General features: G+C 34.0%; 1 pseudogene; it reads left to right on the forward strand.

The window, feature by feature from the left end:
- LOC114518607 overlaps window positions 1-886 on the forward strand; it is an 8,354-nt pseudogene extending 7,468 nt beyond the window's left edge.
- The last annotated feature ends 25,763 nt before the right edge of the window (window positions 887-26,649 follow it).

Consider the following 26,649-nt stretch of genomic DNA (forward strand, 5'->3'; position numbering starts at 1 on the left):
AATAAAAAAGCTGTACGAAGGCGGTGAACTTACCAACTATGACTCTAAGAACCCTCGGAAGCTTTTACAAACGGCTTGGTTCTACGTTACGTTTTACTTTGGTAAACGAGGGAGAGAAAACCAGAGAAAGCTCACGAAAGATATGCTTGTTCTCCACACTACAGCACAAGGCCGACGATATTTTGAATTTCGACGCGACCGCTTGTTAGGAACAAAAAATCACCAAGGAGGCCTCAACGACAACACGGATGAATCAGACGGGAAGATGTTTGAAGTGGTCAATTCCCGACGGTGCCCAGTGAAAACCATTGAAAACTTCTTGAGCCATTTACATCCAACGCAACAGGTCCTATTTCAACGTCCACGAGAAATGTCCACCAAGTTTCAGCCAGACAAGGACGAGATCTGGTATTCCAATAGTCCCCTTGGCAAATGCAGTCTAGCCAACATGATGAAAACCATATCTAAAGCAGCTGGAATAATCCCACATCTAACAAACCACTGTGTTCGAGCAACATCAGTCACGGTACTTTTAGACAGCAACGTAGAGGCTAGACACATCAAGGCAGTCACTGGACATAAATCGGATACTTCAATCCAGGCGTACAACGCAAGAGCATCATTCCAACAAAAAGAAAATATGTCAAATATTTTAAGTCGTTTTATATCTGGAGACGCCGATCAATCCACTCATAATATCGTCGCAGCATTAGAAACCACTTCCAGCAAAGTGTCACTTCCAACAACATCCACTCTGACAGTGATGCTTTGAGTTCGAATAACGAAAATATTCAAAAGGAAACCAATATCAAGATGAGAAGACCGCAGTCGTACAGCTTCCATGGCTGCACTGTTTGCGATCGTAAACAACAATTATTCTTCTTAACTGCTGGTTCATCGGAGACTTTGTTGTGAAATAACGGTGTGATTTATATAAATACTGTAATATTTCTTCTCTAATATTTTCTTTGATAAATAATATGATGATATTCAAGACGACGTGTTGAAAACAGTTGAAAGTTGAAACTTGACAGTTCTAAAATGTCACATGTTGTAACGCGTGACCTGGCGCGTCATTTCCGGGAGAATAAGTTATTAAAAATTTAAAATTCAATTTTAATACTTTTGTGTATTTTTGTATTGTGTTTCCTAGTTGTAAATTAATGTTATAGTTTATACTAAAACAATTAGACAACTCGCCTCGTTGTCTATGAGCAAATAGTCAACTCGGCTTCGCCTCGTTGACTATTCGCTCATAGACAACTCCGCCTCGTTGTCTAATTGTTAAGTGTCACTATCTTTGCATGATTGAATAATTGGTATGTGAATTTGAGGAAAATGTTTATGCTCATTCACTGATCTTTTGTCCATTTTATCCCAAATGGTTTATCTTGCGACTTGAGCCCCCAAACATACTTCGAGAGCTCCGTTTCTCCAGAGTAGCGTTCGTGGTGAAAAGACTTTAAGTGGTTGCTGTATCTGAGTTTGAAGCTACCTGATGTCATACCAATATAATGCTTGACAACTTCTCCATTATTCGAGCTAACTTCCGCTTTGTACACAATACTTTTCACGAGACAATTACCGTTCATTGGGCATTCCTCCTTAACACTGCAGTTGCATGATTTCAAAGAACATTGGGAGTTGTTTTGATGTTTAAGGACTCTATGATTGTTGTTGGAGATTGAGGTTTTGACATTGTTCATACAAGAGTAACTCACTTTGACCGTGTTCCGGTTGAAAACTTTATGGAGAGGCGATGACTTTGGGAAATGCTTATCAATTAAGCGAAGGAACCTTTGTCCATCATCAATCACGAAGAAGAAAAATCCATCATCAATCACGCACGTAAATTGTTTCTTTTTCACAGTGATAAAGTATGGAGCAAAACTAACAATGTTAATGGTTCTTTATTTGATGTCGCTATGGGTAGTTTCGATGGTGCCGAAGTCTGCGAGTTGATTGGATTGTTCATATTAAACACATTAGCATCACAATTTGGTAAAAATATGGTTGGTCTATATCGGGATGATGGCTTGATGTTGATCAAAGGAAAGAAGGGCAGATCAGCTGACGCGGCTAGAAAAGAACTTCACTGCATCTTTGAGCAGTTCAGGTTAAAAATCACTGTCGATATTTGCCATCAATCAGTCAACTTTCTTGATGTCACCTTAAACCTGAAAGATAATCAGTTCTCCCCTTACCGAAAACCTAATAATGACCCAGTTTACATCGACAGCAGGTCTAACCATCCACCATCCATAATCAGACAACTTCCCAAATCGATCAACAAACGTATATCCTCACTTTTGTCCAACAAAACCAGTTTTGATTTAGCTGCCCCGCTTTACGAAGATGCTCTAAAACACAGTCATTTCAACACCACCTTAAGTTACCAACAAGATGAAAACAACTACAACCCCAAGGGAAGAACGCAATCAAGAAACATAATCTGGTATAATCCACCTTATAGTAAGAATGTGAAAACGAATGTAGCACAAAGGTTCCTTCGCTTAATTGATAAGCATTTCCCAAAGTCATCGCCTCTCCATAAAATTTTCAACCGGAACACGGTCAAAGTGAGTTACTCTTGTATGAACAATGTTAAAACCTCAATCTCCAACCACAATCATAGAGTCCTTAAACATCAAAACAACTCCCAATGTTCTTTGAAATCATGCAACTGCAGAGTTAAGGAGGAATGCCCAATGAACGGTAATTGTCTTGTGAAAAGTATTGTGTACAAAGCGGAAGGTAGCTCGGATAATGGAGAAGTTGTCAAGCATTATATTAGTATGACATCAGGTAGCTTCAAACTCAGATACAGCAACCACTTAAAGTCTTTTAACCATGAACGCTACTCTGGAGAAACGGAGCTCTCGAAGTATGTTTGGGGGCTCAAGTTGCAAGATAAACCATTTGGGATAAAATGGTCAGTGATGAAGCAAGTTCCCGCCGCATGTCCAGAAATGAAAGTTTGCAATTTATGCACTGAGGAAAAAAGATTAATCATGCTATCAGACAAAAACAAATCGTTGAACAAAAGGACATAACTGTTTAGTAAATGCCGGCATAGATATGGTTTTAAGGTTTGTAATGTTAAGCGCACGCAAACATGCACGTTAAAACTCTTGCGTAATCAATCAAAAACGCGTGTGCGTAAACCGTTGTAAATAGTTATCGCCTGAGGATCGTACTAAAACTAGTACGTGAAACACAGTGTAGCGATGAAATACAATTTTACGATTATATTTTGTTGATTTGTTTATATTTATATATATTTTTGTTATTTGTTTATCTATATATATATAATATATTATATATATATATAATATATTATATTACATATATTACATATACATATATATACATATACATATACCTATACGTATACGTATAGGTATATATATATACGTATACGTATATGTATACGTATACGTATACGTATACGTATACGTATACGTATATGTATATATATATATGTATATGTATATGTATATGTATATGTATTATGATGTATATATATTATGTATATATGTATATGTATATATGTATATGTATATATATGTATATGATATATTATATATATATATATATGTATATATATATGTATATATATATATGTATATATATATATATATATATATATATTTATTCATTTACATAATTCTTAAAAAATTGGCATCGCTACTCTGAGTTTCATGCCACAGAGGCAATCATCATCTAAACTTAATCGAACAGCATGAAAAGAACGGTTTATTTGTTCCTCTTGGAGGAATTGCCGTATCATGCGAGCGAAATCGAATCGCGCATTGGAAAATTAGCCAAAGCTGTGCACCACAACTCTTGGCAGATAGGACTGGGACGTAGATAAATACGGTCACATACACAATTTAAATACTAGTATATTTCGCGCCATTACAGACTTGCGACGACGAAAAATAAAAACAAAACAAAAAAAAACTAAACAAAACCGGGCCGAATTTTCAACTCTGTCGCTGACGCCGGAGTAATAAGTAATGGTTATGTTTCAAGAATTTTTTTTGGGAAAATATTTACAAATGGTAGTAGTAATAACTTATAAAGTAAAACATTTTAAAAAACACCCAGGTATTTTTGGAGAAAAAGGAAACAAAAAGGGTTGGAGTTTAAAGTTTATAAATTCTTTGCTTTAAAAAGAAAGTGGTACAAACATGACACAAAAAGGTGGAATATTACCATTGTTATTAATGTAGAATAGAATAATAACATCATTTGTTATGCATAAAATGTTACCATTTTCATCAACCCTCGTGTCAAAAACCATCTGATTAAAATACTTATCGGAGTAAACAACAAGATCAACATTTTCCTGTTTTAGGTAATTCTCATAGACTGATCCTGAAACTTTCCCGACGGGTAGGTTAATTTTTTGGTAAATATCATAAATATTCTCTTCCGTAAAAACATTCATCAATTTATTATCCCTTCTAAGTAATTCAAACTTTTTTGGGTTTCTCAAATGTAAAAGAGCAGTTAGTAACGCCACCCCAAAGCAACATCCTGAAATTTTGAAATCAACACAATTAATTTGATATGCACCATGCGTGTACATTCTACCATTTTTTTTTGAAAATCGAACACGTGCACCACCTGAATCGTTTTTCCCCTTACCCAGAAACGTGTAAGTTTTTGATTTTCTATTATTTTTAGGTGTTTTTTCCGTTTCGCTTTTACATGTTTCTGTGAAAATATCGAAATTGAAACCGATGTTGTCCACTTTTCTGCAACTGCATTATCTCCACTTTGCATCATATTTGAAAATGTACCCAAGAAAAATTGCGACGACAATTCACTCCATTTCACAACAGGTGTTGAAAACGGGTATGACGGCGCATTTAAAAAAAAAACGCGCATAGTCATTATACTTGTGCTGTTTAAACGTGCAACACTCAAAAGCGCTTCAAAAAGTTCTTTTGAACTATCAATAAAATCAAAGATACTCATGTCTTGAATTCTGGGTACATTAACTACATACGTTAACATTTAACTTTTAAATTTTTCATAATTTTTTCTTTTTTCATTAATTTGCTCTAATGAAAATGACTATTATCATTTGCTTGTAAAATTTCATGATGTTCAGATAAAGAACTTAATAATCTTCTCGCATCATCTTCAGATAAATCATTCATCATTTTTCATCAATTATACAGAAGAAACAAAACAGCAGCAATTCGGAAAATTCTTTTTTACTTTTTCTTTTTCTTGAGTGTTTCTGTCCTCTTCAGTCACTCCATCAGGAATATTTAAATATAATTTTTTAATAAATTTAGGTAGTTTTTATAAATTTAGTTAATTCTAGATTTTTCTACAATCCATTTTTATGCATGTACCTATTTCAGCATTAGGGAATGATCAACCACTACACAATTGCATTTAAGTGTCAATAAAGGATCTTTTGCCTTAAAACACACACTTCCCATATCTTGTTAACATGGATATTATACCTACAATTGAAGTTTACTTTATACAAGGGGATAAGTATACAATGTTCGATGTCAAAGACAATGATGAGACAATTTGTATATCACCTTTTATATTCTTCGATATTATTGATTTTTACGAAAGAGATGATAATGTAGGAAATTTTATTCCTCCTGAAATTCTAAAAAATAGATATAAAGTGATGCAATTAAAAATTCCAGATATTAGCAGCAATGTTAAAAATATGATAAAATTTATAGAAAATCATTTTGATAATTATTTTGGGATTAAGATTATTTACTAAAAAAATTAAGAGAAAAATGGCTGTAACAAAGAAAATTAAAATCCAAAATGTCAAGTGCAAAAAAAAAAAAAATGCAAAGAAGAACAGCATAAACATGAAAAGGAAAATAATCTCCGAATGAAAAAATCCAGTGTTGCCGATGCTACAAATGGTTAATTCACTTTAAAAAACGGATCAACAAAAATATGTTTATTGCAAAATATACAGGGAAAAATGAAACAGAAGAAACATCGACATGATGGAATTTATGCCAATTAAGCATATAACAATTAATTTCACTTTTATCACAAATTTCAAACAACTTTGAAAAAACGGGATACATTTGATTCATATCACAATAATATTCTTTAACAGATAAAATACAAATGAAATTTATTTTCTCATGAATAAAGAATCCAAACATCTGAACACAAAAAAGCAATTCACATCATTCCACCTGCATGCATAATTATTTTTAAAAGTCTAATTCACTATAATTACGAATTCTATATTCATAAACCACTTCTCTAACCCACAAACCATTTCTGTAAACATTTATTGTGCCCCATCTAAGTTGATCTAAATTCAATTTCTCAGTTATATCTTGTATCATAGATCGTAAAACTAAGTATTTTAAATTAAATTGTTTTACCTTGTTTCTCCAGAGGACCTGAGTTTCTAATTCACGAAGTGATGGAATCATGAAAATGATTTTGCAGATGACAACGATAAGCAATTCAATCACTCGTCTTTCCAACCACAATGGCAATACACTATGCAAACATTTTTTAGATCATTGATCGCAACTGATTGCATGAAAATAGTCCTCGTAGAATTTCCACCAATTCTCTTTATACAAAGGACTCTTGCTCATTTCTTTTTTAATTGGCCAAATTTGAAAGGAATAAGCATGACCATTATCACTTTCTAGGTCGTTGACTTTTTTTCAACTCTGTGCTCCCCATCTTTCACGTTATTAGATGATAAAAAAGCCCCCCATCAAATAAGCGACTAACACTTGTTTCCACAGCTAAATACCTCGAATTTCCAAATCTTTCTTTCCACATTAAATATACTCTATGAAATCTTTCATTAATGCAAAAATGATCATCTCGAAGATAAAACCCATCCTCATAGGTAAAGTGATCGTTCCATTGATGTTTGATAAACAATCGGTACAAGTCTGTAAAAGAATTAATTTTTTAAAGAAAAAAAAATTAACTCCACCGTAAACGGAAAATAACAAAAATATGTATGTAAAGCCAAACAGGGGAAGACAATATTTTTTTTTTCAACTTCAAACATTGATCATTCTCATACTGAAACAATTTTACAACTTTATTAAATCACGCAATCCCATTCTAAAACCTTTAAAACGCGAATCAATATCTTTTTTAATTCGACGTTCTTCAACAGCCGTTAAAAACTCAATTCGAGAATAGACATTTCCCGCGGCTATCTGGAATAACTTTCAGCAATATGTTCCCGCATTTTATTCACACCATATTCATGCATCAACATAATTCTTCGAGAACACACCATATCATTCATCACGCTAAAAAAATCAATTTAACTCAGTCAAATATAATATCCTATTATATGCATCGTTTCAACATAATTCTTCAAGAACACACCATATCATTCATCACGCTAAAAAAATTATCTAATTAACTAGGACAAAAAAATTATCTAATTCCGCATCGTTAAAAAATTATTCTACCACAAAATATTTCGTAACTTCGATTTTTTTATGAAAAGGGGCGGGATTTCATAAGAAAAAAATCCAAAATTTTTCTTTATTCGCAACATGGCACATTCTACAGCACATTCTACAGCACAACTAACAATTGGAAACATCAACCCTTTGAAATTATGGAACGAATTTATGGCATATACCAAATGTAAAATGTAAGAATTGCAAAAAATTCGCCTACCATCAACTCAACCTCCGCAAGAACAAACACACGAAACTCAACATCAGCAACAATTCAACAATTTATCCTTCCTATACTTACCAATTTCGCTTCCTTCCTCATCCCCTCTCCTTTCAAACCACACACTTTTATCACCGCGAACAATACCAAACCTACTTACCTCAAATTCACCAGCTGGAAATCCAACCCCAAATCAAGTGATCGCGATAGATCCAACACCAACGGAGAGATCAACTATGGCACAATTTACTCCAATTCAATTGGATCTTCTCTCATGAGCATTCCATGACGAGGGAAGCAGCAAAAACATTGTCGCGATGAAACAAACTATTGAAAAACATTCGGATGAAAACAATAGTGAAAACGATATCCAAAGTCTGTTTGCGGAAATAAGTGATTCCGATGACGAAATCGAAGAAGAAGATGAAAACAAGAAAATGGAATCAAACAAGCTAAACAAATAAAAAAATAAAATCGGAATTCACAGAACACGAACTTCGTTTATGCTCAACCAAAGGGTATACAAAAAAACTAGCCAAAGTCTACTCGCAAAATAGAAATAATTACCCAATATTAGTGTACGATCAACATTCTTTCTCAGCAATTGCAAATCTCTCCTGCTAACTTCGAGATCGCCTCAATGAAAAAAATATATACTTCAAGCAATATACAATATCAATCAAGGTATAACTTATGTGAGACACCAAAATGAACTAAAAACAAACCAATTAACAAAAAAAGTTGTAAAAAAATAATATCATTTTTTACTCAAGTTGTACATATAAATATAACCTCATATCATTATTCTTTTAATAAATCTTTATATTACAATGTGTGATCCTGTGATTTCATTTCGCGAAGATGAAGGGGAATTTGAATACTTCTTTTTACAAATGCAATGCGAAGAAAAGGAATATATAGAAGAAATAAAACAAATCTTCCTACAAAAACACGAGACAAATCTATCACTCTTCAACGAAATTATTGTTGTCGCATACAAAGAAGCTGAAAAATACTTCATCAATTTTTACATTCAAACATACTTCCCAATTACAATGAAAGATTGTGAACATGAAATTAACGAAAAAGTTATTTAAAAAATATACAGTAATAAGGGTAGCATTATTGCAAAACAGGGAGAACTAGATAAAGCCGAACCGTTCGAATTCTGCTACCCGGATCATTCAAAAGCAGTGGTTTTTTTCACACTGTAAGACCTTAAAGAGCTAGTACTTGGATAGAGTGTTTGGACAGCAAAAAACCAAAGAGAAATCAAACTAAAAGGTCGACAATGAACAAATTTAAAAACAAGATCAACTTTAAAAGGGATAGTGAAACCAAATTGGAAGAAGACGTTAAAATGAAACTATACTACGGAACATGCTACAATCAAGAATTTAAGGAAATTATTCCGGGCACATGCCTTATAACAACTTGCTATGACACACGTTGCATTGAAAACACCTCAGCTTTAAACACAGAATATCAACATATTATTTCAACTAAGAAATCATTTGAGATGGCCTGCAAAAACGAACAAAATGCATATTATCCGCTTGACACAGAAAAATGTATAGAATTCATGATTGAAAATGAAACAAACTTATATCACACAAATCTTTCGCAAACACAATATTTCAACCTACTTCTACTCTTATCCGAATACGAGTTTGAGCAAAAAAATAGCTGCGATTGTATGGTTCAGTTGCTAAAGGCGTATGATGATATCGATTTGGAAATAGATGAATATTGCTGGAATTGGTTCAATGCATTGGCTCAATGCACCAATGCACACAACCTTGATTAAACCATAAACAACACATCGTGCTTTTAAGTTTTAAAAATAAAACTGCCTATACATATAGTCTTTTGGGCAGCTAGAAACCAACCTTAATATAATATTTGCTCAATTTCTTCTACTTGTTCCGCGGTCTAGTAGGCGGGCATTTGCTTGAACGAACATCTCTGGCTACATAACCACATGCAACAACACAGTATCCGATGCATTCTAGGTCTGTACTCTTGCCTTCCTTGAACCAATGCACCACCCACCTACACTCCTCATCTTCACACAGTCTCATTTTCTTTATTCTATTGATTCTCATAGTAAATCGTTCCAACAACTCCAATAATTTGATATTCATTCTGGACACAAGTACCGATCAAACAGCGGTTCACTTACAATGCGAGATTTAGTAAACACAGTTTCATTTTATCACGACAGTGATATCCGTCAACGCATCGATTTTCTCAAGTTTTTTCCCACCGTCAATCGATTCCTATAATGTCGTTTAGCCAACATAACAAACTAATATTAATATCACACGTAAGTATTATTGCGCCTCTAAGCACTGAACCCGCAGGGCACTCTTTTTTGACACTAATCGCATTTTTTTCGTACACTGGAATGCCATCATCACCCATCAGCACATCGGTTTTCTTTTCTCCTCACCTTTGAATCGCATTAATCTCGTTTGGCAAACATAATGAACTCATATTAATTAATATCATAACCCGCGAAGCGCTCTTTTTTGACACCAATCGCAATTTTTTTGTCTACACATACACTGGAATGCCATCCACGCCCATCAATTAATACACTGTCTTGTCCCTTTTTTTTATTGACCTTCATGACCAATTGTTTAATCACCTGCAATAATTTCATATTCATTTTGCAAAAAAGCATCAAACCAGTGCTTCACTTGAATTGCAATGCAAGATTTACTAAACAGTTTTATTTCATCACATCACTGATATCTGTCAACACATCGGTTTGGCTCAGGTTTTTTCCCATGTTTAAATTGCATTAATCTTGTTTGGCAAACATAATGAACTAATATTGGTATAATGCATAAGTATTATTAAACCTGTGAACTTTATTGACCTTCATGACAAATCGTTCAACAACTACAATAATTTGCAAACAGAAAAAAAAGTAGGAAGCAATTCTTCTTTTTCGCATTGAATTTATTCGCAAACCAATTATATCACCATATTTCAGATATCGCGTCGCGCGAAAAAATTCGCCTAGTGGAAAACGGGCTTTAAACATGTGAACCCGCGACATGCTCTTTTTTACACTGATCGCAATTTTTTTGTCTTCACATACACTGGAATGCCATCGTCACCTGTCAACGCACTTTTTCACAGTCTTATTCTCTATATATTTTCATGACAAATTGTTCAACTAACTCCAATAATTTCTCATTTTCGCAAGAAAGCATCAAACAACCGCTTAACTTGCAATGCGAGTTCTACTAAACCCATTTTAATTTTACTCTCCTATTGTTACCCGTCAACGCTTCGACTTTCCCCCCCCACCTTTGACCCGTATTGACATCTTTGCATTAAGTATCATGAGCATATCACACATAATACATGTGTGAACAGGCACAATCTTGTGTTTTTTGACACTGATCGCAAATTTTTTGTCTTTACATACACTGGAATGACATGGGCACACGTCAACGCACTTCTTCACATCCTCTGTTGTCTCATCCTCTTTATTTTATTGATTATCATGACAAATAGTTCAAGCAACTCCTAAAATTTCATATTCGTTTTTGCAAGAAAGCATCAAACAACCACTTAACTTGTAATTCAGCTTTTACTAATCACATTTTAATTTAACTACACCATTGTCAACCGCGACAGTGATCAGATTTTTTTCCCACCGCACCTTTGACCCTGCTATGACGTCATTCAGCGAACATGACACCACCATCATCTCGCGCATAAGTATTAGCGTGAAGTTCAAATTCACAACCAAGGCTTCGCTCCGTCACCACATGTTGATGTGTGACCTGTTTGCCATTAACTTGATTTAATTAAGTTAATATCTTTAATACAGGTCACATGACACGCAAACGTGGACCAGCACACTTCCTTTTTTTCACACTGGTCTCATTTTTTGAACAATCTGGACGGTCAATGTTACGGTACCCCCGTCCGTAGAGCCTGATTTCTTGCGTAAACCGGATGTGAGTAATTTTTTGTAATACTAAAATATAATAAAAGTGTGCTGGTTCACGCTCCTCCCCCCAAAAAAATCACATCTACTAACTACCATCCCACATTGTAATATGTTACCATGGAAATCAGTTAAGCAAATGTGATGAGGATTGTCAAAAACTTTGTTAAAACAGAAGGCTGTTTTCGAGTTGCAGCATACAGGCCATTTGATAAAACTATTGAAGCCTTACCTATTCATCACAATTGTTGTTCAAACTGTGCAAGAAATTGTCACAGCATCAGGTGTCAACCATGACCAGGGCAGTTACCCAAGAAGACCAAATAGATGTACAAAATGCTTTTCTTGAGGTATTCAAAGATCTTTCACTAAGGTCAAACAGCTTTGGATTATGTTATGGTTTTTCTTCTGAGTTGGTAAACAGCATAGTTGAAAACTGTTATAAGCTGTTCACCATTGATAACATTGACAATTATTTGCCTGTTTTTTATCTCAGTCATACTTTAAAAATTTTAGAAGTTTTGCATGAAATTTTTGGTGACATTTCACATTTCATTCTCCAGCAATATTGGGATTATTAAATTGGGGCCCAAGACAACACTAAGAATTATTAAACATATGCATATTTTTTTAAATGCGTCAAACAAATATCTATAATTATAATTAACATAACTGTCTTCATGGGATTGAATATCAAAAAGACCTCATGTTAGATATATCAGTATTACATTGTGGAAAATATTGAGTTTAACTGTTTCTATAGTGATATTTATGTATAAACCCTGTACTCATTTTATTTTAATTACATGATGACTTACAATGTCAGATTTCAGTGACATTTCTTCAGAATACTTGTGGGAGATATGTTGGAACTACACAGTCTTCCATGTGCTTGAAACTATCAAGATATTTGCTAATGACTCTGCTAACCAAGACTGAACAGTTCCATTGGAAACTTTTCAGTACGGCATGGCTGGGCAACACATTTGATAGCTGTATGTCTCTAAGAAACAGTTGAAGAAATATCAATTCGGTTCAATACTGCATACTGTTGCGTCCAATGAATGGACTTGTTTGTGTGGTCAGTAGACTGGTATCTTGCTTGAATGTGATAGTCAATGTTATCACCAACTAGTCAATAAGGTATGAAGAAATAGCCCAAATCTATTAAATTTTGTTAGATGAATGGTCTGTCTTACATTGAAATCTTCTAATAGAATTGTAATTACATTACAGTAATATGACTGATCTTATACTTTTAGTACCAATTATACATGTCCAATTCACAAATAATATGCTGCTAATAATTCAGCGCTTGTACTATTACATCCTGAGTAATTTTGAGATGATCATTTAGAGAAGAGGCAAAAGGAATTTTTTCATTCTGTCTTTATTTTCTAAAATTGAAAGCTCCCCCCTCTAAAAAGTAGAAATTGAATGATACCCTATATATTAGAACAATATCTCCCTGACCCCCCCTCCTACTTCTTTATAAATAAAATAACCAGTCCCTTGGATTAGAAACAGCATTGGTACATTGTCTGAATAAGCCAACTCATAACCCAAGGGCCAATATCAGAAAACCAGGGTGAGGTGATGATGGTTTGGGCTTATTTATTAATCGAATTTACTAATCATGGTTAGAAATTAGACTTAATATAGACTTACTTGTAAAGTGGAAGTTTCTGGCTTTGCAGCAAATGCATCACATCTTCCAAAATGGTTTCGTTAATCCAACAGTGGTTAAGTTGGTGCATTGATTTTTTTGCTAGCTGGACACAATACTCTAGTGTTGGTTTGCTAAATGTGGGATACTTTTGCACAGCGTTCTCACTCAAGTCAAATGTAGCATCCAAAATCATCTCATCTTCCTCTCGATGGGTTTGGATAGTTTCCACTTCCTTGATAAAATTCTGAGTTTTAAGGTTTTCTTTCACATTCTTTTTTCATAATAATACCTTAGTGTCTGTTGACATGCCCATCTTTTTTTGGAGATTTACCACACATTCAGGGGACATCGGTATGCTTAAAAACAATATTTGCAACAGTACTCCAGTTATTAAGAGCTATATTTCTTACAAGGGAAGAGGTTAGTTTATCAAATTACTTCTTCACAATAATTCTTGAATTTGGATAGCAAATCAACACATGAACTTGGTTTTCTTTCTTGTCAAGAATAATTGTCTCAATGTTCATTAGATTGTGTATTACATCGTTAGTGTCATCACCATTTCCCTCGTCAACAAATAATCCCTTCCTTGGAGAACAATTTTCTTTTTCACTCACAACTGCTTTCTCTGCAAATAAACTAGTTTGCCTTTGTCGGTGGCATTGCCTTTCAGGCATCACAGTTGTAGGAAGTTGTCTCTTTTGACGCATTGGGCCTTGACTTTTGGTAGATTCAGATTCTGAATTATCTGAAAATATTCTGAATAATCCCGATGCTTTAAAAAGATTATCGAAAGAAAGTACCTGCTCCAAATTTAATCTTTAAATAACATTTACATATTCTACATAAATCACCGACCTACTCATATTACGCTTCAATGCCTTTCTCGGTGTATTGTTACCCGCCATTGTATTTGCATATAATGCAAATAAATTGAATAAATTTATTACTTTCGCTATGATCTCATTGGCTAATGTTAATGTGGGCGTGCAGTGGGCGGAATGAAAAATACAGTGGCTTAACGGCAGGCTCTTCCTCAATGTCCCCCCCAAAAAAATTCAAGCCTCCCCAAAACAGAAGAGCCTGCCACGCAGGCTAACCTTTTGGCATTGTCCATTTCATCTGCTTTTGTGGCGCTCTGCCTTTCTTACTTTTTGTAACTATATAACAAACGGAATTTTGTCTTAATTAGTAATAATCACATGTTACCCAGTGAGCAAAACGACGTCGATTCAACGTTGAATCGACGTCACCCAGCGACGTCGAAACAACGTCGAAAAAGGTTCGAAAACGCAAATCGAATCGACGTTGATTATTCGACGTCGAATCGGCGTCTGCAATTTATGAAATTTCAACGTCGAAACGACATCGAAATTGATTTGAAAACGCAAATCGTATCGACGTTAGATTATTGCCTTTAAAACAACGTCCGTGCATAGGATTTTAGCTAGATTTTGAGATGCATATAAAAAAATACTTGCACTGACTCTATAGTTCAAACAAATTTTATTCAATTTACATCACCTTGTTTAAATCTACAATATACTTGATTTGAAATTAAGAAATCAGATTCAAAAAATTGTCTGGCATTCCTTCATCTCAGATTATGTTTTCTTAAAATCTCGCCTCAAAATAGTGCGAGAAGAGTCTCAGTATTGTAAAATAAAAAGTAAGTTTATGGACACTATAGACCACTATGGAATTGGATATTATGTTCAAGTATGTTATGTTTCCCTTCATTCTGAACAATCTTTTCATCATCATTATACACGCAGCAACAGGAGGGGCATTTACTTGTGATGACAATTTGCGACTTGCGATTTGGCCAACCTTAAAAGTTGAGATCATATTGTTTACTACATATGTGGTCCCTATGTGTGCGCTTACCCCATATATTTGTTATAGGTCTGTGCTAGGCCGTTCGCTAGTTATTTACTAAGCTTAATGATGTAGCACGTTGACACTTCAGTTGAGAAAGGCAACCGGCAAAGGGAGCAGCATAATAAAAATCAGTTTTTTCATCTAGCAAAGGGCTTATAATAGTACGCAATTTTCAAAAAATCAAAGCAAATAGCTAAATCGAATCGCGTTCAACACATAAAGAACACACGACTAAAATACGGAACCATAAATTGGGTCTAAATTATCAAAACTAAGTAGCGGATTGAATTGGATTATAAATGCAATTAGTTCTGGCATCAAATATGGCGATCTTACTGTATATACAAAGTCATATAAGAATGAATAACCCGCGATCACACAACGTTGAAACATAAATTAACAAAATCTAATGAGCAAGTATCGTTATTGGTTTAGCTGAACCATTTTTAAAAGAGAATCGAAGAGTTTGGGCAATGTTTTAAACGTTTAAATTTCAAAATATAATCACGATGTCACGATCGCGTATTCATATCTCGCAATTCATGGCCTTTGTCATGGCAATACACACTGTAAAACTGACTATCACTAACCTTTACTGCTTTCTTGGATTTATGCGGAAGATATCCACCATTAAACTGAGAAAATCCCGTGAAAATATCCCGAAATATACAGCTACAATGTTTCATATTCCGTTCGCGACAACATGTTTCAATTTTCAAATGGACGCGCTCAATTCGACCTTTCCGAAATGCACTGCGCGCACTCTACCCACGATGCATGACCGATGTTGCTCCGGCGAGGCCCGAGGTATTTGATAATGGTTTTAACTTTTAAATAGTCTGTTACATAAAAATTAATTTTCAACACTTCTTAAAATCGCAACATTCGTCCTAACTATCTATCCGGAATGATATTATTACCATTGCGAGTCTTTGCAAGCTGGTCCTGTACAGTTTTTATATAACGTCGAAACAATGTTGAATAAACGTCGCGAAAACGACGTTGAGAATAGGTTGATATATCATAGGCAGCCCAGAAATCTGTTTATACTCAGTCTTCGACTGCATTGTTTACGCGCGCGGTCAGCTTCTCCTGTCTGTACTAATTACTGTATTATATATTAATTAATTTATAATACAGTAATTAATTTATAATAAAATTAATTTATAATACAGTAATTAATACAGGCAGGAGAAGCTGACCGCGCGCGTAAGCAATGCAGTCGAAGACTGAGTATAAACAGATTTCTGGGCTGCCTATGGATATATCGACGCTTTAACGACCTGACAAAAACACATCATTACACAGCATATATGATGTTCACAACACTTTCCCAATATTGTTGTGAATTCATATACAATTTAAATGCGGGAAACGCAGCAAACTCTAGTTTTACCTGACGTCGAAACAACGTTGAAACAACGTCAGTTTGCGACGTCGATATGACGTCGTAAAATCGACGTCGAAACGAAGTCGATATTGGGTTGATCGACGTCGCGACCAAAATTCAACCATAAATCAACGTCGAAACGACGTCGTGTGCCTACTGGGTAGCCTGTTAGCATATATATATATAGAGGATATTACACGGTTGTGCAAATATATAGTTCGGTTTATTGTATAGTAGACAGCAAACCAAACTGAAATTTGCTGTCTTTCAGTTTCACTTCACAGAATTATTTAATAATTTTTCCTGTTCTCAAAAGTGTTATTCTTAGGAACCACAGTCCCTTACAACCGTGGTTTGCTTCCCGGCTGTTTTGCTTCCATGATTAATTACCAATTACCAATTAAAAGAATATATATTATAAGGGTATAGTCAATAAAATGTTTTGCAATGATATTAGAAGATACTTAGTCAGTTGACCAATATTGTCATAGTGTCATTCAAAAAAGCTGACATCAAGGTGCCGTTTGCATGCAAAGTATAAAAATAGTTAATGTACATAAAGTTTATCTATATAACTATATACATCATATTTACATGATGAAAAAAAGACAATTATACATCATAAATAAAAACGCTGATGAAAAATCAATACATTTGGCCATTGAGAACATTTTTAAACTGACCAATTGTAAGTCCTTTAGGTTTTGCAACATTTGGCAAATTATTTTACAGCATCACTCCAGAAAAACTTTTTTTCATGAGATTAGTTTTAGGCTTTGGAATAAGAAAATTAATGCTGTTACTTCTTAAATTATGGAACTGGTTGCCCTGTGCTTCAAACATCTGAACTATTGCCCTATTTATGCATTTAAATGGGGTAAAATTACAGCATTATAAACTTGCACCAATGTACTAATAGGAGTAGCTTTCATACATCTTATCACACCAATTCCTTTGGAAACTTTTGAAACCATTGCATTTATATGATTAACAACAATTCCTATTTTTTTTATTACATTGCTTCTGTTAATTTCTAAGTTGCCTAATCTTATTGATGGGTCAGTGTCCATGTTACATAAGCGTTGCCGGGAGCCTATTATCATATATTCAGTTTTTTCGGTATTAAGAGTTAATTCATTGGCTAGCAGCCACCTATACACCATTTCCAAGTAATTCATATTGTCGGCGAACATCGATGCACTAGAATATGTTTAGCAGTTTGGAATTCATTTATGTATTAAGAGAAAAACCAATGGTAATATTTTAGTAATCCATGGAACATAATTGCTTTGGCAGTCAACAGAAATTTAGCTTTAAAATCATTCCAGAGTACATTAGAATTAAAATCGTTAGCGGAAAATTGCAATGTGTCAATCAAATCACTGAAATCAGAAAGAAATATTAGATATTTTTATTGTAGTGTTTGTAATGTTTAGTGTTAATTATTTTTGACAGATCTTTTCTTTGAATAAACAATTTCCGACAAATATAAATGAGACCATGGTTGCTTATTCCCGGATGTTCGACACTTGACATCTTAATTTCTGGTTTGTTAGTAAATGCAAGGTCAATCAACATGGTTGATAATTCAGTTACTTGAGTGGGTTCTCAAATCAGTTGGTCACAAGTATCAGCAATGTCTTTCAGCTTTATTGTCTGAGAGTTTGCATTATTAGTCAATAATTTAGTCCAATCACAGCTATAATCTCCCACTAGAATAATTTCCTTATTATCAGAGTCCATTTTGTAATACATTTGTATTGATGTTTATAAAATTACCTTGTGTTTTCGAAGCCTGCTTCAGTCTGCACCAAATTGTGCATGGTTACAGTTCTCTTTAGTGTCAGTTGGTTGGAATAAGGGATCTCTGTGAATGCGATGACTAGATTTGAAATTACAATGAAACATTGTGGAACCAGCCTGACAATTTTTGTTTTCACAGTCAATTAACACCAAAATATTATAGCAGTATAACCAAATAGGCAGGACAGCTAGGCAACAAAATGTATTATTTTGAGCATTGATAGGCTGATTTTAAATGGATTTTAAATGAATATTTAATATATCTCATACACTAAAAGAAATCATTCATTATTACCAAGGTTGTTTGTGTATATATATATATATATATATATATATATATATATATATATATATAAATATATATATATATAATATAAATATATATATATATATATATATAATAAATATATATAATATATAAAATATATATAATATATATAATAATATAATATAAATAAATATATATTATATATATATATAATATAATATATATATAATATATATATAATATATATAAATATATATAATATATAATATAAATAATTAATATATATACATACATATATTATATACATACATATATATACATACATAATATACATACATAATATATATAATATATATATTATATATAAATATATATATATATATATACATATATACATATATACATATATACATATATATATATATATATATACATATATACATATATACATATATATATATATATATACAAATATATACAGGCAACATGGCGGCGAGTAGGCTCGCTTTGGTTCGGCTCTTCAATATTTTCGCTATTGTGTTTTTGTTGTTCTATCTAAGAACTTGCTACTGCAACTATTCTATTTCTAACGTACCTCTTGTTCCGTTTTGGAAGTCTTGTAACCTTGTTGGGCGAGTTTTACCTCGCTATAATCGAATTAAATCTCCAGTTGGCAAGTGGTCAAAGCATGGTCGAATGATTATTGTTCTGCCTGAAAATCAATATGATGTTGGCGCTGTAGAGATCCTGCTAGGTGGTGATATTCAACCCCATCCTGGTCCTCAATTAAACGGAAATACCGAAAACCAGAGATGTGGTTTAACAACTAAACACAATTTAAGAAATTCTATAAAGAACCAAGTGGGCATAGGACATTTGAATGTTCGCTCAATGCTGTCTCGAGAGAAATTGCTGTCTCGAGAGAAATTTATTCTCGTAAGTCATACAATTACCTACAATGACTATGATATATTTGCGATTTCAGAAACATGGCTTGATTCATCCATTGGCGATATGGATATACATATCCCTGGATATGTTATGTTCAGACAAGATCGGGACAAGAAAGGCGGGGGCTTAGCTGTTTACATTAAGGATATTTATAAAGCATCTGTCATTGACAAGTCATCGTCCGTGACGGAAAATCATTTTCAACAACTATGGATTAAGGTGCAGTGTAAAAAGTTAAAGTCATTCTTATTGTGTGCAGCATATAGACCTCCTGACACACCTATATGTTTTTTGGATGACTTGGGCAATGCTTTGATGGATTGTTTATTGCCTGGCTTAGAAGTAATTCTGCTGGTGACTTAAATTGCAATCTAATGGACAGTTGCGTAGGTGGCCAGGCTTTATCAGATTTCTGTGTTGAATTTAATCTGACACAATTAGTCAAAGAAGCAACAAGAGTGACTGATACTTCTCAGACCCTCATTGACATAGCCTTAACTACAAATACAAACATTATAGATACATGTGAAGTAAAATCGGCGGCATTGAGTGATCATAGTTTGATTTGTTTGATTTTAAAACTGAAATCTCCTCGACCCCCTTGTACATTTATCACTACCAGAAGCTATAAAAACTATAACCGAGAAAAGTTTGTGAATGATTTGGTAAATGTTCCTTTTGATATGGTTAGTTGTTTTGAGGACTTGGATGATCAAGTCGAGGCATTTAATCGTCCATTCTTAGATGTTTTGGATAAACACGTTCCAATAAGACGAATTAAAATCAAGTCCAGACCAAATCCTTTTATTACCCCTGAAATCAGGCAACTTATGAAAACATGCGACAAGTGGCACAAAAGTGCAATTAGGACAAAGGATAAAATGCATTGGAATGCATATCGATTTTTTCGACAAGAGGTGAAGCGCGAAATCCGATTGGCAGAAAAGGAACATGTTTGTAATGAAATAAAAAATAGCAATGGAAATACAAATTCAATTTGGAAAGTTATAAACCGTTGCCTCCCAAGACAAAAACCACCATTTGTCACAGTTGAAGACCCAAAAACACAAGCATGCAGATTTAATGAGTATTATGCAACAGTCTGAGTAAACGCTTCTATTATGGCTGATAAAATTGCTGAAAAATTGGGTTTTACAGCTAGTGTCAGTGATTATCAAGACACCAATAGCAAAATCTATGATGTAAATTGCGACCCATTCACCTTTCATTCCGTGACCCAAGATGATGTAAATAGGATTATTAAAAGTTTACCATCAAATAAAGCACCTGGGTACGATAAAGTAACAGCCAGAATTTTAAAGGACAGTCTACCCGCGACGGTTCCTGTAACTACAAACTTAATAAATCACTCCTTTGAATCATGCGGGTTTGCACAAGTCTGGAAACGAGCAGAGGTTACACCATGCATAAAATCTGGAGATCCTGATCAGCCGACCAATACACGTCCAATCTCACTTCTGCCTATTATGTCTAAAGTTGTTGAGAGATCAGCACATATGCAATTTACTGAACATTTAGATTCAAATGGAATAATTAATCGATTTCAATCAGGAAATCGAAAAATGCACTCCACGGAAACAGGACTTCTCTACTTTACTGATGAAATTCTAAAGAATATGGACATGAAACAAGTGTCAATTGTTGTGCTCTTAGACATGTCCAAAGCGTTTGATAGTATTCGCCATGATCTGATGTTGTCCAAGTTACGTAAAGCGGGCGTAAGTGACTCGGCGATAGCCTGGTTTGAAAGCTATTTATCTATGCGTACACAGGTCGTGAAAATACAAGATACTCTTTCTACGTCTTTGCCTCTGTTGGTGGGTGTACCACAAGGTTCCATTTTGGGACCACTTTTATTTACAATATACGTAAACGGGATCCTGTCAGTTCCTAGTAACTGCAAATCTATGGGTTATGTCGATGATACAAAGACCCTCATCGCTTTTCCACCATGTGACATTAGCAATGCTATATCTGATTTGAATAAAGATTTAAATGAGATATCGAAATGGTGCTGTGCAAACTCACTGCTGATAAATCCGGGAAAGACGAAGGTTTTAGTGATCGGGGTCCCGCAATTGATTCGTAACCTACCACCAATACCACCAATTAAAATATTAGGGGAGGTAGTAAATCCTGTTCCCGTGGCTAGAGACTTAGGCGTTAGTATTGACTCTTACCTTACCTATAATGAAAACACTAAGGAATTAGTTTCAAATTGTATGTTTAAACTATCGAGAATTAATCGAATCAAACATTTGCTAGATAGAAAAACTATTATTTTATTACTGGAGGTATTTGTTTTCAGTAAGTTATTTAATTGCTCAACTATATGGAGCAATACATCAAAACAAAGGATTGTCCTGGGACTCAGGAAATATGATCATATTTCTGAGGGCATACAGTCTTTGAAATGGCTTAATGTGAAAGACACGCTGTTCTTAAATGATGCTGTTATGGTCCATAAATGCCTCCATGGCGGAGTACCAGCATATTTATCCGATAAATTTATGCTTCGTTCTGCTATACATAAAAGATCAACTAGACATTGTAATGACTTGAATTTGCCAAAATGTAGGCTTGCTACTGGGCAAAGAATGTTTTCCTATAGAGGGGCAAAACTATATAACGATTTGCCTCGCGATATTAAGGAAATTGAGAACACAAAAATCTTTAAGAAAAGACTTCGAAATGAACTCAGAAAGAACTTATTGGGTTAATTGTTTTTAACTAGTTAGTTAGGATGATTATAACCATATATATACTATATTAGATATTACATATTGTATTGTATTTGTTAATTGTAGCGGAAGAGCCCTTTTTAGGGAGCTATAATAAAGTATCTATGTCTATATATAATATTATATATATATAAATATATATATATATATATATATATATTATATTATTATATATTTACATATACAAATTAGGAATTAAAACGGAGAGCATTAGCAGTGATTAGACAGTCGGGAATAAAAGACATTAGAACATGTTTTATTAATGGCCCTTCATTGTCGAAAGTCTTAGCCCCACATAGAGACAAATCGCATTGTAAAAAGGATTGCGAAACTTGTAAGATGGCGACCAAACCAGATTGTTGTTCGGCCAAAAGCGTCATATATAAGATCTCTTGTTTATACTGTCACGCTGTATACATAGGGGAAACTGGCAGAACCATAGGGACCAGGATTAAGGAAAAAGCAAACGGTATATACGCATTTACAAACACATAGTAATGATTCCAGGGAGGGTTCACCCATCACCTGGGGAATACTACATTACAATATCCAATATTATAATGAACGCAAAATTTTAGAAGCTTTTGAAATTAAAAATAGTAAACATAGTTTAATGAATGGTTGTATTGGCAGGTTTATTGATATATAGCATTTGTAATTAGATGGACTGCATTATAAAAGAGAACGGTGTATGGCTTGAACTTTTAATAAACTGATGAAGCTGTAAATAGCGAAACGTTTTTAATTATTTTAATATAAAAAAATTTTTATGTCCGCAGAAGTTGAAGTCTCTTTTGTAATAGTATTGTCATATACATATACATATACATATACATATACATATATATAACGTATATACGTATATACGTATATACGTATATACGTATATACGTATATACGTATATACGTATATACGTATATACGTATATACGTATATACGTATATACGTATATACGTATATACGTATATACGTATATACGTATATACGTATATACGTATATACGTATATACGTATATACGTATATACGTATATACGTATATACATATATACATATATACATATATACATATATACATATATACATATATACATATATACATATATACATATACACATATATACATATATACATATACACATATACATATATACATATACATATATATATATATATTTGTTGAAAGGTGTCAAAAATCCAACTCACTGTTTCCAACAAAAATGTCAGTGTGAGTATAGGGCCAAAAAGTGAAACGTTAAGATCCACCGAGCTTTGCTTGATTAACAGTTTATTTTACTGACAAAATCATGACACTTTATTAAACGTTTTCGAATTTCAGAATGTTCATTAGCCCATTAAAGCATAGTTGAAAGGAGCATCTTAAATTTATGGATTAATTTTGGTATACGCATCTTTTGATTTTTGATCTATAAACCTAATGAATTATTGAATGGCCTGGTTTGTTGCTTGATAGAAGTTTTCGTCTGCTGTTAGGAATCACACTAAAGCCGAATGAATTAAACCTATGCCCCTGCCAATCTGACAGAAATTGAATTTAGCCTTGAAGTGCAACTTCGGAAACTATACATAACAATGCTGAATGTGAATATAGAAAAAATATGTGTGAAATGTGGCATAGTATGAAACGGCATAGTTTGAAACAACAAGTATAGGGAGAAGGACAGAAAAATTATTTTCGTGCAATGTGAATAAATAATGAACATACTTTTGGCAAAGCTGCTTTTCAGACACTAAGAGTGATTGGAACACCTCTTGATTTTGATTTTCTTTCCAATCAAATCTCAATTGGTAGGCCTTTAGCTTCATCCTTGCGGTCTCTCCCCCTGTTCTAGCGCAAAACGCAAAGTTTTTAGCTGTTAAATATGTGGTATGTTCCGACACTTTGAACCAGCTTTTCGAAGTTTCCATGAATCGATAAAAATTCTTTGGTCGCCTATTGCCATTTTTATTGCAAATTTTAATCATTACCCATTAAACATTTCTTTAAAAATTTATTTATTTCACTGTCCATGAACACTGAAATATGATCGTTTTTCATCTATTAATCGCCAGTGGTTTACCGGATTTATTAATTAATTAAGAATTATTAATAAATGTAATGATATAAATATATCAGCCAATTGTACTTGTGATTGATACACCTCAATAGTCAATCCTGCAATAATTTTTAAGATCACCATAATACAGATGCACTCTCTTAACTTTGCAGTATTAAAAATTTACCTACAAGCAAACTTATTTATATTGTTATTCACCATCCAAAACTACAAGAATATTACCTCTTCTCTTATTGAACATTATGAGCCTCGCACGGCATACTTCCAATAACACACAATAGTTCTCTCGGTTTGTGTCGCCTCTGAGATTCTCTGTCCCCTTTTGAATAGCCTCCAGGAGGTAGTCACAAAGCTTCATGAGATTGCTTGTTAGTGGCAAGACATCAGGCTTGTTAGTCTTTTTCAGACCGAGTGTCATGGGCTGGTAAAGTGATTTTCTTTCCCCATTCTGTCTCATACAACGTTAAAAAGTTGAAACGTCAATACGCAGCAAACCAGCCTTATGAAGGTTCTTTATAGCTTACATCTGCGGCAAGCTTAAAATAGACAAAAAACAATTATACCTTTAGTTCCTGTTTTTCGATAACTTTAATGTTATGATTAAAGTTTCCCATCTTCCTCAGCTTTGTGAAGAGGTCTTTTCTTTGTTTATTGGAGGGGGGAACTTTAGCGCAGCAGCAACCTCCTCCTCATTTTTGTGTTTCTGCTCCAAATGTCTTGCCAACTTAAAAAATTTTTTGGAGCAGAAGAATCAGCATTTTTTTTTGTCGTAGGCTCTTTTCCCTGCTCCTGCCATTGTAGGCTGTGCATAAACTGCAAAAAAAATACAAAACCAATTTAAAAATACATCACTAGCTTATTTGAAAATAAAGGGCTCATAAATAAAGGGCTCACATCAGCCAGCACAAGCCTTACTGAGCTGTTCAGCATTGGTTAGCACTATTTTCCATCCAGAGAACCCGATTGGATTTTTTATTCATTTGGTTAGGGTTGCAGTTAGAATCACAGTAGGGTTTCAGTGACATAGCCATTGAACACCTCTCCATTTTCTGAAAATGATATCAAGTCAGTTTGCTGGGTGGAAAACAGTGCTAACCTTTAACATTGTTTTGTAGTCCAGACCTCCCCTCTCCCTTGGTGATTTGTTTTCAAAATGGGATTTGTAGAGGCCTATTCAACTTCCAAGGGAATTTTAACTGGTTATAACACAACAATAAACCTTACAAAGTCAACACCGTCCTGGCTTCATTTACATCAATGTTGTTAAGTTTTAACAATGTCAATACTTTATCATGTTCGACTTCATACGAAGACCAAAAGTTTTACGAAAGCAACCCTAAATTTAACAATGTCAATACAGCACAGTATATAACAAAGTTCAACAAGTTGGAGTCCCATAAAATCGATTTTACGAGAAGCCAATTTCAGTCACTTGGTTGGTTAGAGAATCATATGTGAACTTGAGACATTTATCATTGGATTGCAGGATTAGCACAATAATCTTGTCTTCCGTTGCCGATGGCAATACGAAGGTCGGATTGAGTAGTTGCACAAGAGTCTCAGTCATATTACTGTCAAGTCTCAGGTGGAGGTTTTTTTGGGATTTCTGTGGTTTTAGGAGAAGACGCAAAGACCAGGAAATGTCGCAGGTTGATGGTAATTGCATCAATTTACATGAGTTGCATACAGCTTTGCTACGATCAATGTTGAAGGCCAATAATTACAGCCTCTACTTTCATCGAGGTATCAACTTCATCTTCATATACGGCAACAGGTACTGCAAATGGTTCGACTTCTACTTTAAAATCTTCATTCTTTAGAGCATTACTGTAACACTTGTACTTTGTAGATTTGATTCTCACGTTCTTTACTGTGTACGTTTTGTCTTGTTGAAGAGAGTTTACGTGGTCATTCCAGAGAACTAATTTGATGTGAGCAGTTGTTTTGCAACTATGACATCTTGCTTTTTCAGTTTCCCAAATCATGTTGACAGAAATTTTACACCAGAAATTTTAAGAACTTTTGCTTTGAAAAAGATGAGTTGTTCAGAATCAAGCTTTGGAACTGATGATATCTCCAACTATAGCTGCTGATAGCTGTTCCAAATGGGAAAAGCTGATTTTGTTCTGATCCAGAGGGGTGATTTTGGTGAACTTTGTTATTGTTAAGTCATCATTGCCGCTATTAGCTCGCTTATA

The sequence above is a fragment of the Dendronephthya gigantea genome, unplaced genomic scaffold, assembly GCF_004324835.1.
Source record: "Dendronephthya gigantea isolate DGI-Jeju-01 unplaced genomic scaffold, DenGig_1.0 000011F, whole genome shotgun sequence".
Taxonomy (NCBI): domain Eukaryota; kingdom Metazoa; phylum Cnidaria; class Anthozoa; order Malacalcyonacea; family Nephtheidae; genus Dendronephthya; species Dendronephthya gigantea.